Source organism: Pteronotus mesoamericanus, unplaced genomic scaffold, assembly GCF_021234165.1.
Source record: "Pteronotus mesoamericanus isolate MK-2021 breed Mesoamerican mustached bat unplaced genomic scaffold, CSHL_Meso_final contig_50, whole genome shotgun sequence".
Lineage (NCBI taxonomy): Eukaryota > Metazoa > Chordata > Mammalia > Chiroptera > Mormoopidae > Pteronotus > Pteronotus mesoamericanus.
In genome coordinates, this window is record NW_026555186.1 from 5,451,314 (window position 1) to 5,470,103 (window position 18,790).

Consider the following 18,790-nt stretch of genomic DNA (forward strand, 5'->3'; position numbering starts at 1 on the left):
GTAGAGGTTACCAAGCAGACAAGTGGAAAAGAATATTCTAGAAACAACTTGGGGGTAAAAGAGCCATGTTCCAGTAATGGTGAAAGATTTCATATGGGGGAATATAGGATACATGTGAAGACATGATCCAACCCTGTGCGGTTGGCTGGGTAACTTGCACTGAATTTTACATGGAACCATAAGAGGATGGTTCAAGCATCAGGTGAAAAGAGTTGGCATGGCCATCTATGAGGGATGATGTCCTCTCTCCACCCCATACCTATGGGCGACACTCCCACTTCTGGAAGTTGGGGTAAAGTAATGAATTGTGACCAAATCCCCAAGAGTTTAGAGAAATCCTACATAATGAAACGGAGAAGTCACATACAGTTGCTGTAAATGACATGATGCAATAGAAATATTAGGCAGAATGGGTCCCCCCCCCCCACCCCCAAGAAGACAGCAAAACCCATCATTCTGAGGAGGAAAGAAAACACATTGTAGATCTTGTGAAGCAGAAGATAGTTTCGCCATTATTTAAAATATGCCCAAACACTTCCCAGAGTTAATTAAGTTTATCATCTGAATTTTTCAAAATACCATTTTAAAATCTTTTCTCCTATTTTTCTCATTAACTAAAAATATGCCAAAATAAAGCAAGCTCTCTCTGTTGCTTCTGTTTCTGTGTGGAACTGCTGTCCTTTTCCTTCCATTTTTTTTTTTTTCTGACAGGCTAGCAATACTAAGGTAGCCTATTGTTTTCAATGGTGCAGTAATGCTCAGTTCTCCCTTATCTATGGATTTGAACAGCGACATGCATTTGTCTTTGTTAATCCAGAATTAGATTAGCTGTCACCTAGCAATTGATGTCATTTTAAACAGAGATTATACCGTGTCCATATTTTCTTTTATAGCTTATTTTTTGACTTACTCATTTTAATGACAGTAGGTTTAATGCATAGAACTGATATTTTAAATTCTCTTTCCAAGTTCATCTTTTATAAAACTCCCATGACAAAGTTCATTTTTTAAATTTTCAACATATGTTTGTATAAATGATATATAAAAATAATTTGATGTTTGATATATTAAGAAATAGTTGTTTAAAGGCCTTAAGAAGATTCTGTAGGCAATTACTTCAGTCCCTAGTTTATCAGTTCAGAAAAAAATGTTCCCGTCATGTGTGAAATACAGCATTATAGCAGGTGCTGTAATTTATAGCAAAACTCAAAAGTTCCAGGCCCTAGTGGAATCTAGATATTAATTCACTGCATTCATAAAGATGCCATTTTACATGCTGTGGGTTTATCTGGTAAATTAGTCAAAGACTTCAAAGTTAAGAGATTTTTTCCCCCTAGGAAATATAGGACACTGGGAGCTGTAGGCAAATGAAAACCATGCACAATTTCCTGTAAAATTTTGGTGGTATGTTTTCAAAAAATGCATCACAAACTTCACCCAAAACATTTTATATTTTCTGAAACAAGGCAGCAGTCACTTAATTTTCTTGTGATGTTTTTGTATTTTTTGAGAAGTTTTACATGGCCTTTCAGGGAAAATTATCTTTTTCTGGGGTTACAAGTTCAAAAAGGGTTTATTCTAAGATGCACAAGGAATGGAGCCTAATGTGTGTAGGTGGATATAGTAACATGGGCATTTTCAGGTCCTGCTTCATGGAGCCATCAAGTAGGAGTATTCACCCAGCAGCCAGACCACAGAATGAATGGGTCACTGCATAACTAGGCTTGGCCTAGCAGCTTTTGAATAACCGATTCTTCATTGTATCATACTCTATGGACTGCCAAAATGCCTGTGCCATCAATGTTTAAACACCCCCTGTAAACTTTGATCCAATTAATTTAGTCCTTCAGTTACAGAGGTCTTTCCGCCTGGAGAAAGAGCGGGGGTCTAGCAAGAGTCAAGCTGAGTAGCCCAATGTCAAATTAGAAAGAATCACTTGATGCAGGAGTTGGCCCGAGTTCTTTGATGTGGGGTAACTTCTCAGACTGTTAGCTGAACATACACTGGATGCCCTGGGAGACGGTGTTTAATCACTTTTCCCTAAACGTTTTAAACTCATAAGGCATATGTCAGAAGTTTGGATTTGGCCATTGTAACTTACTGAGACAATGCGTCAAGTAAATCTCATTGAGTCAGGTTGGATTTCCACAACCTCATTTTTAGTTGCCTTTCGGGCAACTTTGAACAGTTTCCATTTCCTAGTGTTTAATGGAATTCTACTTCTATAAATCTACTTCTGGTGTTCCCAATGCATCAGGAGATGCTCCACCACCTGGACCCAGTACCTGCAAACGAGGGTGTGTGTGTGTGTGTGTGTGTGTGTGTGTGTGTGTGTGTGTGTGTGTGTGTGTGTGTAGTAGGCTGAGCAGAAGGATGTGAGCTGGAGGAAGGACCAGAGCTGTGGCAGTTCATGTCTCAGTGTTATTTACCAAGTACCCTTCAGCCTGGCCTCCTCTCTAAGAGACTGAATAGCTCATGAGAAGGGAGGTGTTGAGACACATGGTCATGAAAATGGCAAATGATAAGGTCTTATATTAGTTTCCTGTTGTTGCTGAAACTAATTACCATATACCACAAATGACTTAAAACAACACAAATATATTAAAGCACATTTCTGGAGTTCAGAAGCCCAAAATGGATTGAAAAGAGCTAAGAACAATAGGACCGGCTCCTTCTGGAGGCTCTAGGGAAGAATTTGTCATCTTTTCTAGGTTCCAGAGGCTGTCCACAGTCCTTGACTTGTGGTCCCTTCCTTCATCTTCAAAGAGCATCACTCCAACCTCTGTCTCCACCTTGTAAGGACCCTTGTGATCACATTCGGTTCTGCAGCTAATCCAGGGTAACCTCCCCATCTCAAGATCCTTACCTTAAACATATACGCCAAGTCCTTTCTGCCATGTAAGGTGTTTACAGGTTTAGGGAAGTAGGACATCTTTGTGGGAACATTATTCTGCCTATCACAGGCGTGTTCATTAGTCCACATGCATGTGCAAGCACATTATTTTGAGCCTCTTCCAAGCCTGGGTCCCTAGTTGGGTGTGAGTACTGCAGAGTGTAATTTTCTGCAGGAACCAGATGTTTTTTCAGAGACGTCTTCATCATATTAAGTCACCAAGTTGTTTATGTTAAATCTCAGAACCATGTAGAATCTAGGTAACTACCTAGCCCACCCGGGGATGGGTGGGGAGAGAAGAAATACTGTTTTGCTCTTCCCTCCAGGAGCCAGAGTGGCTGTTCTACTACGAAGAGTGCTGGTTTCAGCAGTCCTGTTGAAGTTGCCAGTTACTGAGCTACTGAGCCTCTAAGAAGACTCCATCACAGAGCCGTCTACTTTAGTTTCTTAGTCATCCCTCTGTGACAAAGGGCTCCTTTACCTCAGTACTGCTTCTTGAATTAAAAAACACAATGGAATTGATTAGCGATGAAATGGAGTCAGATAGACCTGCAAGCAGAATCATGCCACTCTCCCAATTTCCCTTGCTTTTATTAAGTTATTTGTTACTGTTATTTAATCTGAGAATTATTTTAAACATACAAGTTTACTTGCAAATTATGGATGAGAATGGTTTTTAGAGGACACAGCTTTAGACTATAAATCGATTACCTCTTTAAATATAATTTTCCATTGTAATAATTAAATAGAATGACATGTTCAAAGACCTTAGGAGCGCAGGGTTGAATAAAAACACCTAACGTTAACGGGCCTATGCCCCATGCTACGAACTGTTTGGGATGTTTATTTCTATTCTATGTATGAAGAGACTCTGGCATAAGAGGCTAAATGACACATGGAGGCTGCCCAGTTGGTGGGGAGCAGAGCTGAGTGCAGCTCAGGCTGCCTGACTGAAGTTCCTTTACCTTCAACTCAACAACATCCCACCTTCTACTTAGTTGTTTTAGCGTCATGTAAAGAGAAAGCTAACCACATCATCTCTTTTTTTCCCTTTTCCCTAAATATTGAAAGGAAGGGTTTTTTAAAAATCTATTAGGCCATGGTATTACAACTCTGCATAATTTCCTATGTAGCCTTCCTCAATTTTACTAGCCACTAACACTTGTGTGTTGCTGTGGACTTTGCAAACACTGTTGCTTGGCCAACCCAACACCCATTCTCTACTACCTTGTATCTTGCCTCTTGCAACTATGTTTATGCCTCTATAAATACTCATTTTTCTAGTTTATTTGGTTAAGGATGGCTACATGACCCCATTCTGGGCAAAGGGACATAGGCAGAAGCCAGATAACTTAGCTCTTTTAACTCCCCGTTGCCATGCAAAGTAACATAGTCACAGGTTTCATGGATTTGGACATATTCGTGGGACCATTCTTTGGCCTACCATACATCTATTCCCTACATCTCTTACCTCCCATCTCTTCCAGAATCCAGAATAATTATCCTCAGGGAAAGTAATAATTAATGATGATAATAAAACAAAACAGAAACCTGTCTGTAACAGGATAAAGATACAAAAGATCTTTTAAAAAAGCCCTAGGGATGGGGGAAGGAGAAATACTCTTTTACATTTTAGTTTCCCATGCACATAGACGAGAACATTAATTAATAGTTAATAATTAATAAATTACTTCCTCATAGTTTACTTTCACCTCCTTAAAATTCATGAAGCTCTCTGAAAAATCTCTAAAGGTGAAAGTACCATTAAAACGTCAATTTATATAATTCTTGGCTATCATCTATGCCCAGAGCACTGCTCATGAATTCAGGCAAAGATGGATTTCCTGAAGCTTAGGGACGTTTTAAATGTCAGAAGAAGGTTCAAAAAAGGAGTATGACATTCATTTCTCACAGGTTTAATCTTTGTGCTGGCCTTAGATGTGATCTAGCCTTACAGGATACAGAACTCTAAGTGCACTTATGAATTACACCCTAGGGGAATTATGCATCAACCCTGTTTCATTGGAGATCTTCACACAGCCATGTTTATGAAGAATTTGCATTGACCCTCTTCTAAATAAAGGTAAATTAGATTTATTGACAGGACTGCAGGAGGAGATTTTTCTTTCTACTTTTACTTAAAATTCCCTGGGTTATACTTATATTGGTCTTTTTCTGAGGCTAGTAGAACCAAGTTTTATCAAAATGACAGGGAAACTTTCTTTTAATAAGATCTTTTGACTCACGTTCTTTAGGTTTGGACTAAAATAGTATTAAAACACCTAGCTCTAATGAACACATCTACCTCCATGGGTAATGATTCTCTGGATGTGGCAGAGAATGTGCTTTGAAACAGAGCACTAAAACAAGCAGTGGACTTCAGTCTGTGACACACACAGTTTAGAAGGCCTGTGACTTACAAGTCTGGTGAATAATAGAATGCCACTACTCCCATTACCGGTGTGGGTATGGAAGATTCTGTGGTTCCTCAGGGGTGTCTCTAAAGATATAATTAGGATGAGTTGTTCTTTTTAAATAAACCCTGTAAATGCACAGTTGTAACAATCTACAGAGCAGCAAAGCACCCCTTAGCTCCAGTCATTTTCACTTAACTTGGTTGTCATTACCAGAAGAATATGTGTATTGAGTAGGGGGGTGGGCAATCTCAGCAGGGCATGGGTGTGGAGGGAGATGACAGCAGTTTGTCAGTGTCAGTGGAAAATGTCATTTTCAGGACAAAAGGTTAGGACAATCAGTGCTCAAGGTTTCATTCTCAAATGCCTGGTGCTTGCTTTGTGTCACCATTCGTTGAGCCAAATAGAATTGTCCTCTACTGTGCTTACTCTTTGGAGTCACTTTAGAATCAATTTTCTAGCTGTGCTCAAAGGTGTTTGCAGGCCTGGCTCCTATCCTAGTTTTGTGACCTCACTCAAGGCTGATCATCTTAGACCCCAGCAGCACCCAAGATTGAAAATGTAAAACTCACCTTTGGGACTGTGGATAATTTATTTAGTAAATATTTACCAATCTTCCATTATGTGCCAGACACTATTAAGAATGGTCAGGGAGAGGGTTTATAGAGAAGCACCAAGTGGGAGGCGGAGGCAGTGCCGTCTTCAGAGCTGTAAAGAGGTCCCACAGGGTGCTGCTTCAGTCTCCTCTAGCTGCACAACTCCCCGTAGCACAAGGAGACTGTGGACCAAAGGTACATGCCCACCAAGAGTCCATCCAGAGCCCACCTCTTCTTAGACCATGCTGTAGGCACTACCAAATGGCTCAAGTCCACTTCCTGAGCACACATGACCTCTTCCCTGGGTTCATTCTGCTGGGGCTGATCGCTGTCCAGCATGGCCATCCCTAGGACTGGCAAGAGACAGCTGATAGGGATATGTGAATGAACTTGGATGTATGGGTTGTAGGTTACACATACATGACCAAAAACCCTGTAATGAGGAGAGGATCCAGGAGTAGAACCAGAAGTGACAACACCATGGAGTCCAAGAACTCAGACCTGGCCATTTAGATTTCGTGAAAGTATTTGTAAAGCTAAGAGGGTAAAACTTCTTTTAGTTAACAGTTTTTAACTTTAAGTATTGAACTTCTAGTATTAATTTGCACTTTGGCCTTGGACCTTGTAAATATGAAGAGCTTATCTATAAGCATAGAGTTAAGAAATCAAACCAAATTGTTATGTATCAACAACTACTATGTGTGGTTTAGAAGGCTTTTAAATTATTTTTTCAGTAATAGAGTAATATATTGAATAATTTTAAAGTCATAGTCTTCTGAGTTCAAAGTTGGGCTTTATCTTTTAATTCTTATGTAACCTTAGGGAAATTTCAGGGGAAGTTTACTTAACAGAGTGACTGGTTGAGGTATGTTCTCCATTCCTTCTGTGAAACACATCAGTTGCACCCAAAGCACTCATTCCAGTTATCTACTGCTGCATAAGAAACCACCCAAACTTAGTGGCTTAAAATGACTATCTTCTATTGTTCTTAATAATCTGTACTTGGGAAGTGCTCAGCAGGGATGGCTCATCTCCACTGCAGAGTGGCTTGGCTGGAACTGGAGAATCTGCTTTCAAGATAGTTCATTCACATGGTTGGCAAGTTGGTGCTTGTATCAGCTGGGAGCTCAGTCAGGGCTATGGGCTAAAGGAGTTAACTGGGAATTAGCTTGAAATTCAGGTAGCACGATTTTCATCATACTCTGTTAATGTGGCCACTAAGTCCCCTTCAGCTTTGCAGCAGAATCGTTTAGCATAATTCTAAATGAGCATGTGAGATGGTACATGTAGTTTCAAGCATCTTGGACTATAGAATCCTCTCTAATAGACCTAACGCTTTTGATTTTACCAGGTGATTTGTCGAAGTTACTTCTCAAGTCTCTTAATACCAGTTGCCATCACATAATTTAATATAACTAATGATGAAATCTTAGTATGAAAAAAAAAAAAGTGCTTTTTTCCCTCCTGTGCAAACTAGGCTGAACATTTTGGAAGGACTGGATAAAAATGAGCCATGCCAGTTGGATGTTGGAAGAATAACTATAAAAGATTATAAAAAATAAAAGAGAAGTCTAGAAGGATTCTGCATTGGATTGCTTCACACATTTCTCCAGGTTTATCTTGCATCAAAGAAACTGAAACTAGGAAATGTTGAACATATGTTTTATGTGTGGTTTCTGCCAGAAAAACAGTGCTGAATTCCATTTAGCAATTTCTACTGAAAGGAAAAGGCTTGTCAAATTGATCTACATTAACATGTTTTAAAGAAAGCAAAATGTTTGAGGTATGCATGAATAAGCTTTTAAATTCCTTGTTTCAGTTTGCATTTTCAATGAACTGACCGATTACTTACTGCATTCAGTAGGAAAGCTTCCATTGTTCTCAACCCTCTTTTGTCTCAGTTTACTCATTTGTCAAATGGATATTATGATTATAATATGTATTTTACAGTGTTTTTGAAATAGTTAAAACATGAACTTTACTAAAATATTTAGCATATAGTAAGCATTTGATCATTATAATTATTATTATTGTAATTACTTTGGCTCACAAGGAGAAGAGACATGCTTGAAATACTTCAAGTGATGGGGAGCTAACAAGGAAAACCTGGTGAAGTGAGGAGGGCCAGGAAACACCTCAGGTTTCCCTAAGTAGGTAGCCCAGGCAGTGAAGCATTATCTAGATCCTTAGGAGCTCGAGTGCCCTATCATCCTCTCTGTCAATAGCATCTGTTGGGACCTTCACTAGTGAGTTCACCCATCTCAACACTCAGCTTTTTTCCTAGCGTTTCTTTCTCTACTCTTGGGTTCTCTCTCTGGTTTCTCTGCCTCTATTTCCTCCTTCTGCTTTTTGTATCACTCATTCAACTACTCCAGAGAGAAGTTCTCTCTCAGTTGGCTGCCCTTGATCCAAAAGAGAGCGCACTTATCTGGTACTTGGCCACCTTGGAAGCCACCGAACTACTACATGTGTCATGTGGCTTTTAGCTGAGGAGTCAGTCTGTAGTTTACTCTGCTGTGGCCAAGATATCTGTGTCTGATGGCACAGAGCAAGACAATGCATGCCCTTCCATTCTGGCCTGTGGTGCAGCAAGGGTACAGAGTCTCTAGAATATCAGTTCATGGCTATTGTTCACCCAAAGCATAGTTACAGTCCATCTAAAAGTTTACAACTGGAGTTCATTCTGTTTGTGCAGTGCTGGGGCTACACCAACCCTCTTGAGTCTCACCTTTGCATGGTGATTGTTTGATGATAACTATTTACAAGAAGAACATGGATGGGAATCAAACCCTGGATTTAATCGTGCCCTCTTCACTAGAATCTCTCTTTCTGCCTCCCCTTTCTCTCTCTGTCTCTGTCTCTGTCTGTCTCTCTCTCTCTCACACACACACACACACACACACACACACTCACACACACACACCCTAATTCTCATTTTAATTACTCTTAAAACTAATTTGAAATAAAAGTCTTTATTATTGCAAAATATCTTAAAAGTATGCACTGGAGTGGATCCTGCAAATTCATCTGATGATGCTTACCCTGCCAGGGTTATTGTGTCAGATGCATCACTGAAACATTAAGGAAGAAAAGAGAATTGAAGCCATTTGCCCAAAGTCCAAAGGCAGCTAGATTTGCCAACCTAGTTGCTTAGTATTTCAGCATCTGTCAGTCTTTGGTGAATATGTACATTCTATCTTTAAGATTCACATAGAGAAAACAATTCCAAAAATGATACAAAGAAAATCCACCTGTGCCCTGGCTGATGTGGCTCAGTGGATTGAGTGCCAGCCTGTGAACCAAAGGGTCACTGGTTTGATTCCCAGTCAGGACACATGCCAGGGTTGCAGCCAGATCCCCAGTTGGGCATATGCTAGAGGCAATCACACATTGATATTTATCTCCCTCTCTTCCTCTCTCCCATCCCCTCTCTCTAAAAATAAATTTAAAAAAAATCTTTTAAAAAAGAATATATTCTCAGACAATGTGAAAGAGAGAGAGAGAGAGAGAGAGGAAAGAGAGAGAGAGAGGAAGGAAGGAAGGAAGGAAGAAAGGAAGGAAGGACGGAAGGAAGGAAGGAAGGAAGGAAGAAAGGAAGAAAGGAAGGAAGGAAGGATCCACCTGGAATCCATTGTTTAAAATATTCAGCAAAACTCTCCTCCTCTTTGAAAGATTCCAATGTCCTAAATAGAGTTAAGATTAAAATAAGTCTCCCATCTCACCCCTGGTCAGAAAGTGGGGCAAAGAGATGTTCCATCATTATGCAATAAAAGTTCCCACAAAATCACACACACACACACACACACATATGTCCTTTATATTATTAACTGACACAATATCTAACTGGTTTCTTCTGGCCTTATACCTCCCTATATTCGTTCTTAGCTTACACGACCCTAGCAGCTCGTTTATTTTCTAAATAAAATAAAGGAATAGTGAGTTCACCCAAAGAAAAAGAAGTTAGCAGGAGGAGGTACAAATAAAATGATCAATAATCAAGTGTGTTGTCTTGGCATCACACCAACCTCAGCTGATAGTATCAAGAGCATTGTTCAGTGGTGTGCATTTTATAACATGGGGCAGAAGAGAAACTGTCTTTCCATACTGCCTAGGAACAGAAGATCCATTCTTTAATAGGGAGCCCAATACACTCATCCTTCCCAGTTTGGACCCTCAGGCCCCTTCAGATTGGATTTCCTGGAATGTAGTTTTATCAGAAATATTCTTGGTTCTCAGTATATGTAAACTTCAGGGCATAGAAAATGGAACAGCCACTATATGAAGTGATTTTCCAAAACACCAGGAAAAATTGGTTTCCTCCCATCAAGTGACTTTCACTACCCATAATCCTAAGCCTCACATCTCCCTGTGTCTCTTTTTATTCATCCTAATTAACAGTAAGTGAATCCAGTCATGTTCTGTGGTCAGCCAACTTACAATTGGATTTTCTGTGCACTTTAGACTCAACAACCTGCTGTTATCCAGCTCCAGGCACTGCCTCATACGTGGTCAAGGGAAGTGTCTGCTTTTGATTTATTTCCACCAGAAATCAAAGCTTGATTCTGGGTGCATATCCAACACATTGCTACTATGCTCATTTTATATATTTTTCATTTTTGAGAAATTGAAAGATTTAATAGGCAATGACTGATCTGTGCTGCTGTGTTGAGTGTACAAGAAGGATTTGTTTTGTAAAGAAAAGCTATCCAAGGTCACAATGGTGGTGCAAAGGCCAGTGGATAGCAGAGAAGAAGAGCATGTTTTTGACTCAGAGTGGGCTTTACAAGCATGGATTCGAGCATAGTCCTCTTTGGTATAAGCCCGCCTGAATGGTAACCTATTTGGGAATGTTCTCTGTATCCCCTCCTCTGTCCATCTCCTTCTGCACCCTCATCTCAGTGATGAGTGCTCTGCAAAACGAAGAGGAAGAAATGAGCTCAGCATGTATCATCCAACTAAGGATGAAAAGCCCCTCAGCACCAGCAGTTTGCTATCCAAGCCTCTCAGATCATTTTCAAATAATACAGCACAGACCCTGCTGCCTCTTGGGAACCCTGGTTTATTCCATTTGGGCTTCAGGCTGGGTCTGCTGGGAGTTTTAGCTGCTTCTTAGAGAGGGAACCATTTATAAGCTCAAAACATCCCTGTAGCACAGGCCCAAGTGCTGTGGCAATAAGTTTCACCAGCATCTCAAAGTGCCAGCCTTCTAAGCTCTTGTTGCCCAACAAAGCCCAGTTTCAGACTTGAAATTTCCCAGTGTCCTTTTTTATTCATTTTGATTAGCAGTGAGTGACTCCCACCTACGGTCTCATGCCCTTGGTAGGAGTTGGGAAGGAAAAGTTTCCCTGTGGACTCGCCAGGATTTGACCTGAAGGAACAAACCTCCATTACACAGACAGTCAGAGCAGCGGCCCACGTATTATGACCACCTCTCAAGTCCATCTGCTTCATCCTTCTGGTGGCCAGTGTGGTCCTCCCAGTCTTGAGGAAGGCTTTTCATACTCTGTCCTAGGTTCCACATGAAAGTCGTGACCTAGAGCACTCCAGACCGCGACTGGCCAAAGAAGCCACCATCTTCACTGACCACTCACCTTTGCCTCCGTCCCCAAATAGCTGCGTTATCAGAAGCCCAGGAAAAGGGCTCCTAGAACTGACCTGGTGACATGCTTTTCATTCTAGCCCCTCTAGGGAGCTCTCATACAGCCCTCCTTCGAAATCCCCTCTCATAACAAGTCGTGTTACCACCAATGACACAGTCGAAACTAGTCAATTCCAAATCATCTGTACTTGCAAATACCTTCAGTAGGGAAGCGACCTAGATACAGAGCTATGCGTTCATTCATCCTAAAATTATTTACTGAACACCCGTTATGGGCAAGACATGATGGTTGCATGAATTCCAATAGCAAAGAAGACACAGTCTCTGAGCCCAAGGACACAACAGATATCCAGTCGGTGTGCAGCAGGGAATATGATGAGGCCTTGAGACAGTAAGCCCTGGCAGTTGTGAGGTCGAAGAGGGGCCTGGCCATGCAGTGCTGGGGCCAGGAGGCCATCCATCACAGCCCGCCCACACCCCCAGGTGCTGCTCAAGGGCTTTTTTCAGCTGTATGACAAATTATTTTTTTCAGCTGTATGACATTAAGTTAAAAGTGATACTGTATGTACGGAATCCTTCTGTCCTCATGTGGCTCCTTTAGTGGGAGCACACCTATCATCAGGAGGAAGAATAGCAGGGTTTTGAAACCTACCTAACCTCCTGGGTCACAACTCAGCTCCCGCTTTCCGGTGGAGCGGCAACTTTGGGCAAGCTACTCGACCTCCCTTGTGCCTTGGCTTTCCCATCTGCAAAATGGCCTGATGCTACTTACCTCATAGAGATGGAATGAACATTAATGGAATAAATACACAGGAAACACTTAAATGGAGTGGGCACATGATGGTTCTCCTAAAATTTTAGCTACAATTATAGCCATGGAGAGGAGTATGAAATATCTTGTAGTTAAAAATGCATTCTTGATACTGGGAAAGTTCAGAATGAAACTTCTTTTCCAGGGGCCTGCCTGGGAAGAACGGAGCCAGTTCCATCCATGGTCATAAATCCTGCAAACTGTTATCGGGGGTCCCAAGTCAGCCACACATATTGTGACCACCCTGTTCAGACTTGTCATGTCCACTTCTTGCATGTGCCCTTGTACATCGGTAATGGTCAGGAAGCATGTCATTGCCTGAGACCCTTCCCTCCTCGAGGTGTCGGAGACATGTGCAATTACTCCCGGACATCTAGTCTTCTTGGACTCTGCCCTCTGGTGCCCGTTCTTCCAAGAACCTGTTCCCCACAGCCTCTACCCCTCTTCCCTCACAGTGAATCTTCTCACCCCTGGGCTCCACATAAACCTCCCAGCTACACAGTAGAAGCTGAGGTCAAAGGCACGTTTGGTAGGAAGAAGAGGTGAGGTGTGAGGCATTTATTGGCATCCTGATGGAGTTGGGGGTTGAAAACATGTAATTAGAGAGGGAAAAATATATGGTCTTTGCTCTCCAGTTTTCATTTAAGCCCATTTTTAGTATTTGAGTAGGTTTAAATTTTTTTTCTTCCGTGACCTCCATTTTCCTCTGGTGTCTCATTACTCACTAACAAGAAAGGAATTCAAATAACCAGGACGTGCATTGAAACCTCCTAAGTCCAATGTTAGTTGCAACTACTAAGGCTTTGGATTCAGGGAGATTAAATGGTGATGTCTTCTGGGGGTGTGGATGAGTCAAAAACAATACTTCAGTCCCCTATTTCTGTGTTTCCATTAATCAAGTTCTCTCTTTCTCTCTTTGTGTCTATATCTCTGTGTATGTATGAATGTATCATACATTTCTCTCTGCATGTCTCTCTGCCTATCTATCTAACGTGTTTTGTCCCCAGACTAAAGAAATGTTGACAAGAGTGTCTCTAAGAGATCTGAACTTTGGGTATCAAGATGGTTGTTGGTAATGTGCATATTTGGTATGAGAGAGAGAAGCACATGAAAATCTACCCAGAAAATAAATCACTATGCAACAGCTTGGTGCCAAGCATTGTCCTAGATGCCTTACATCGATCATTTTATTTTATCTCACAATGATGCTGTATGGCAGGTCTAAATTTATTTCACAAAAGTAGAAACACAAGGTCAGAGAAATTACAAACTCTTGTGTCATATAGCTGAGACATTTGTCTTGGTTTAACCTCCTGACATGTAGAAAAATGGATCCAGGCGAAAATAATTTTAAATCAATTAAAATAAATTAAATTAAAAATGGGACCTAAATGCATGTTTTTGGGACCCAAAGGTTCCTGCAGGTGCGCATAGCAAATAAGTACCAGACCAGAACAAATAATTTGACGGCCCTCACTCAGTCCCTGTCTCTGCTACATCTGTCCTCTTTCTCCAGCTAAACATCCTGTCACCCACTACTCCTTCCTGAACAAACTTCCTCATCTCCCAAAGCGCAGCACCTGGATCACGAGCTGCTGGCCGGTCAGAGTGCCCCACCCACGCTGATTGTTTTCAGGCTGATTTTGGCAATAGGTTCTTTCTTCACTAGGACAGTTTTTGATAAGATTTCAGTGAGGTTGGGTTTTTTAAAATATTAAATATTTCAGGTCATTTTTTTGTTCATAAGAAAATTATGCTTTCACAAGCCCTTCAAGGCTAGTGAGCTAAAAACAAGAGTGCATTGTTAGAAGCTGTGATCAAGGTTATCAGTAACCATTGTGCAATGCTGGAGCTCAATCACTGGTGTTAAGCCTTTGCTCTGAGGGCAGAAAAAAAGGTCATTCAGCAACTGAAGAAGAGATTGGTGGTCCAGCGAAAAGAACATGGGATGTGTATCTGAGAATTACTAGCTTAACTAGTTAAATGACCTTGGTTAAGTCACCTTTATCACCCTGTAAGATAAGACTCAAGAGGTGCATCCTACTGGCCCCACCAGGTGCTATGTCAATCAAATGAGATAGTGACTGTGGGAAAGCGCCTAGAAAGTTATTTTATATAAAAGTGTATTATATAAAACTATATACATACGTACATACAATATCATATCCACTATGAACGCCACTCTTATTAAGCCAGGAGCTGAGTCACTCCGATTGGCAATGAACAAATGATGAAGGAAAAAAGGTCATGAAAGATCTACTCGTGATCCTGAGCTGAATCATTCTCCTCGGGTCCTCATTACATTGTGACAAGTTAGCAGAGGGTGACACAGTGGAGGGCAAATCAGGTGAGCAGCAGGAGAAGAGGAAGGTAGAACTTTTGTTTGGGAAGTGATTCAGGTGCTAGAAGGTGAGTGAAAAGGGAGGAATAGATCAGCAGCTGAGGACACCGCATCAGTGAGCTATTATCCACTCATTCATTCATTCAATCAGTCAGTCACTCTACTCATAGTATTGAGCATCTACTATGTGCAAGACACAGGGTTAAATTCCATGGGGGATTCAGGTTACATGACATTGCTCTTGCCCTTAGTCATGTAAGTGACAAAGCCTAGTGAACTGAAAGTTGAAACAAATGTTGTACATGAAGTATGGTAGTCCCTTCTCAGTTCTGTTTTATTCCCTGTATACATTTTAGGCAAGCTCAACACACCACCCGAAGACAGTATGTAGAACTAGCTCTTCCTATGTATAGGGAGACTTAGGTATTCCCATTTAGAGGCTGCGCATGTGATGGGGAGGTAAACCAAATGATAATGCAGAAGTAGAAGCGAACGAGGATAATGAGAAGCTAGGAAAATTCCTTGCAAGTGGAGTAGTGAAACTGAGACAGACAGCTGAACACAATGACCGAGCAATTTTCAGCCAGGCGCAGAGGGTCACCAGGGTGGAAGCAAAACTGGGAAAACCAAGACCTTGCCCCCAGGGTGACCTCTCCTGCCTTGGCCTTTCCTCCTTGGAGATAACTTCTAGGTCTCAGTTGTGCTTCAGCTCCAGGCCCAGAAAAGCAGCAAAGCCATGTGGGCAATGCCAGAACCAACTTCAGGGACTAAAGACCCCTGCCCTGGCCCTGACCAATCAGAGGGGCCCATGACCCTGAAAGGGCGCACCTGGGGAACTGATGAATATTCCGCTGAAACCCTTCCCTGAGGCCTCCCCTAAGATTCTTGCCTGCAAGAGACAGAAGAACCTCAGGACAAAAGACCCAGCGGAATGTTCTCCCTCGGGGGGGAGCAGCGCACACCATTCCCTTTCCCTTCTTCTTCCCACACTTCTTTCCCCATAGGCACGCAAGTCCTAACTTCTAAAGCAATGAGCAGCTGGCAGCTTGTCCCAGGCTAATCCTCTGAACCTGTCTCCAAAGCTCCCTTTTCTCCAGCTTCCCAATGATGTAAGGCAGCCCAGCATAGACTCTCTTGTTGCCTCCTCTATGCTAAGCCCTTCCTTGTTTCACCGTCCCCAGTTTGAATAAATGGATCCTCATAGTCACCTGGACTCATGTTGTGAAATCTTCCCTACACGGTATCAGGAGCCGACACACTATAGCTGACCTTAGGCAGACCTGCTCAAGGCCAGGCCCCTGTGTGGGAACAGAGGTTTGGTTATTTTGAAAGCAGAACTTCAAAATATTATTATGCTGAGGGATCTGACATAGTCACCAAATATGGGATAGAACAGTCTTCAGGTTGGCCCAGGGGACAGAGTCAAGGGATAGTTCGTTAGTTCCAGGGCACTGAACAACCTCAGTCCACTTAAGCCCTGTGTGTCTCTGTGTCCCATTTGTAAAACACAGATCACAATACCTACCCTTCAGAGTGTTATGACGATTAATATGATAATAAATGTCAACCACCAATCAGAGAACAGGGCAGAGAGGTGCTCAGTAAAATTCGTGGCTCCTTGTGCCAGCTGTTGCCTGAGTTAATGTCACCTCAGTTATTCTGGAATACATATTGCCTTGAGTAGTGTGATTGGAAGGAAGGGAATTTTTATAGTACTTTTCTTCTGACTATGCAACTTTGTTTAAAATGCTGTATCTATATCAAATTCCTCCCCCTCCCCCCAGTTTTTTGGATATTCTTAATATATAGTAAGGACTCTGTCCTATACGATCCAGTGTTAATCTCCATCTGGCAGGATGCGTGAGAGGCTGGGTTAATGAACAGGAAACCTGTGCCTTGTTGCCTTTGCATATATCCCAACAGGGGCCACACTCCTGGGAAATGTGACTTCCAAGGGCAGTATGAGACTTTTTTCTGGGTCTGCAGTCAGCTGCAGTGTATGGAAATAGTTTCACCTGCAATATTTAGAGCTGGGACTAATGAATCTTCATATCTTTTCAAACTCATCTATTCTTATTTAAAAGCAATGAAAAGTGGCAGTTTGGGAAAGATGTACTTGTTCAATGGCGCAATAAAAAATAGATGGCATTACAGCACAAAGTTCTTAATGTCCTTCCCCAAGGGGGGGAAATAATTGCTACAAGGAATTAGAATTTAATTCCTTGCTCTTATTCCTTCACACAAGTTCACTAACATTTTCACCTTTTTCAAAACTTTCCGCCCCCTATAACTTGCTCATTTCAACTGCAGAGTATTTTTTGTTTACATATACACATTAATATTTTCCTACTATATTCGGCATATTGATAATAAAAGAAACTCTCATTTGAAATCTTTTTCTAAAAAACTCAAAGGGCTTTAGAGACTTAAATTCAACGAATCAATGAAATATTTAGACTTTGGGTATCACTCTTCCCAATTTACAGATGAGTAAATAGTACTGAGATGCAACTGTATTTCAGAATTTCTAACATAAAAAGAGTCTCTGGAGAAAACTCTAAGCAAATGCAAAGTAAATGTCCTTGAGGGAAAATGGATAAATGGGTGTGAGGGAAGAGAGGCTTTGAATACTATTTTCTGGATTACATTTTCACAGGAGACTGAAAGACCAGTGTTAACATCAGGAGGAGAGTGTTCAGCTGTATTCATACTACTAAGATTTTTTCAATGGTGTGGTAGAAAGGGAGTCAGGACATATGGATTCTGACTGTGATTTTTTTTGTTAATTAATTATGTGATCTTAAGAACATCACTTAATGTTTTTGCAGCTCAATTTCCTCATCTATAAGAGGAAAGGGTTACAACAGACATCACAACAGACATTAATATCAATTCAATCTTGGCATTATTCCCTGTTGAGCCCACATTTGGCCTTGGCACATTTTCAACATCATGCTCTAGGTAGTCATAATCAATTAATGAGAGTTAACAAAGTAAAATCTCTTTGCCACCCCTGCATTGAAAGATTTCAAAGGTACCATCTAAAATCCTAGGCTTCTCTTTCTTACATAGCTTGCCTGCATTTAATAACAATGATTTAAAACAATGGGAACATTTGGAAAGCACCCATTATACCTTTTGTCAGATGGAAACCCCAGGGAACAAACCTCAGACTAATGAAGTACTTAAAACATCACATGCATCGCTCACAGCAGTGCAGTGCTAACTGCTGGGCTCCTGGGGTCTGACCCCAGGAGGCAGGGAAATCATCTGGTTTCTCCTAAATATCAGCTGCACTAGTGATTTAAAACTGTGCCACAAGCCAAAGAAAGAGAACGCTTAGCAATAAAAGGTCCAGATATTGGCAGCAATATGCTATTAAATCTCTGTGAATCGTTGTTGTTGTTGTTGTTGTTGTTGAGATGGCCCTGAAAAGGCATCCAGTTCGGAGCCCATTTCCCTTAGCCTCCTGGACCTGACTGGGGTTTGACATAGATTATTAGCAGGCTGGGCCTGTACTGAGGAATTACATGTTTGCATACATTACCCTAGGTAAGTGAATTCCCAAAACATATTGTTTAATGATTGCACTGATTAGGTCCCTAGGAACTGATGCCGATGCGTATTGTCCCAGCTTGTTTTATTTTATTCTGGACTCCAAGTTTCTTTGGCTTGGAGAAATCAAGACATTCATAAAAGAAACAAGACATTTTGAACTGCACTATTGATTTATATTTGCAAATGGTGAATAGCCTTGGGGAGAATGAGTGCTTTGCTTTGTGTGTTATTTGTGGTATGATTTGAAGCTCAGTGTCCTTCCAAAATGAGTCTATAAATTGATACCGATGAGGACACTCTGTTTTCCTCTCTCTGCAAGTAGCTGCAATTCTTCCCAGAATTTCCTCCCTGACTTAAGAAGATAATCCAATGATACCGCTCTGGGGCCTGAAAGACAGAGCTACTTGAGGCAGTTTAAAGAGGTCAACACAAGGGGGAAACTGTAATCCTGTCAATTCGTCTGTATTGTTCTTTGGACACATTCATTTTCCTCTCCCCGCCCTTCTGATTTCTGTATAGCAAACATATATTGAGCACTTAAACATTAGTTTCCAGATTACTGGAAGTCTCGAACAGAC